The sequence below is a fragment of the Chiloscyllium plagiosum genome, unplaced genomic scaffold (assembly GCF_037043375.1).
Source record: "Chiloscyllium plagiosum isolate Xiang-an unplaced genomic scaffold, Cpla_swu_hap1 HiC_scaffold_47, whole genome shotgun sequence".
Lineage (NCBI taxonomy): Eukaryota > Metazoa > Chordata > Chondrichthyes > Orectolobiformes > Hemiscylliidae > Chiloscyllium > Chiloscyllium plagiosum.
The window spans coordinates 47,903,196-47,904,701 of NW_028270185.1; the positions used below are offsets into that span (position 1 = coordinate 47,903,196).

Consider the following 1,506-nt stretch of genomic DNA (forward strand, 5'->3'; position numbering starts at 1 on the left):
GGATTCGGTATTCTCAGCACCGTGGCTCGGATCGTATTCCCGCTCATGGAATGGTTGTATTATTCAGCAAACATATCGGTGTTCCAGTACGTCTGCCGATTTTCCGATGCTGGCAGGTCGTTGGTTTTGTCCAAAACATTATGAAGGTAAACATAAAACAAATAGCTTCAGATGCAGGAAATCTGAGCCAAAAACGAAAATTGTTTGTGCAGCGGAGCATGACTGGCAACAGAAACGTTGACTCTCCTGCTCCTCGGATGCAGCCTGACCTGCTGTCCTTTTCCAGCATCACTCTGATCTAAAGTCAGGTTTCCAGCATCTACAGTCCTCACTTTAGCCTAGTTTCTTCAGTGTCTCTGGTTCCCAATTCAAGAACTCCATCTCTAGCGGTTTCATGTTTGTACCTCCGTGCTGAGGAGTTGAAGAGTGAAGAAAAGTAACTCACCTCCTCCATCTCTGGGGTAATTAGGGACTGAAAATGAATCGTGTCCCATTGAAATATATCTACATGCGAATTAATCTCTGTCTCTTATTGGGAACCATCTCTTTCATTGTAACCATCAGGAAAGATCATTTAGTTCGCCAGAAAAAGAAATGAATATGTCACTAAATTTTGTTTGCTTCAGGTCCGAGAATACTGAGATCAATAGCTCCTTTGCTTACTTCTGCTGGTCATGTTCGCAAAGAGATATGGCAAATTGCCAAGTGTGATTTTCCTTTCAATAAAAATTTTTGACTCAGTTTGCCTGCAAACATCTTTTACTACCTTTGTGCTTTTCTTCTTTTACATTGGTGTCTCGCACCTTCCAAATGACAGCAAAGGTATGAAAGGAGATGGAAGCATTTCGCTCATCAAGTCAGCGAGAGCTTTCAATGAGATTACGGCTGATTTGGTCTATGCTCAACCCGCCTGAGCTATCTGTAGTCATGGCCGAGTGGTTAAGGCGATGGATTAGAAATTCATTGGGGTTTCCCCACGTAGGTTCGAATCCTGCTGACTACGTTATGAATGCATTCCTGCTGGTACAATTATCGCTCAAAATTCAGAAAAACTATTTTGTGAACCAGGCCGGTAATTTGATTAGACTTGGGAAACTCGAGTTCTTCATCAGAAATGTTCCATATTTAAAACATTAACTCTGTTTCTCTTTCCAGATACACTGCTCGACACATCGGGTTTCTGCAGCTGTTATTGAACGTCCTGAGCAGAAGTGCTGCTTTTCATTAGATTCCTTTAATCCCTGTCCACTGTTCTCTGACTCGGGTCAGTGGCAACACTTCCTCCTGCTCGTCAAAGTGCTCATTCCCCACCGCTCCCTCTCATCATTAGAAAAAACCGCAGGAAATCGCCACTTAACCATTTTTGTTCCAAAGTGAAACTCATCAGCCTCGGGAATCTCTCCACCAAACGGGAGTTCTCATCCCTGGACATGGTGCAAGCCAGAGGATTGTGAAGAGACACTGTGAAAATATTGTCAGTTGGCAGTTGAAAAAATGTTTAGGAAG

General features: G+C 43.2%; 1 non-coding gene across 1 annotated transcript; it reads left to right on the top strand.

Moving 5' to 3' along the window:
• Nucleotides 1–921: 921 nt before the first annotated feature.
• Nucleotides 922–1,003, top strand: trnas-aga (transfer RNA serine (anticodon AGA)). The gene has a single exon. It is a non-coding gene; the product is annotated as a tRNA-Ser (tRNA).
• The last annotated feature ends 503 nt before the right edge of the window (nt 1,004–1,506 follow it).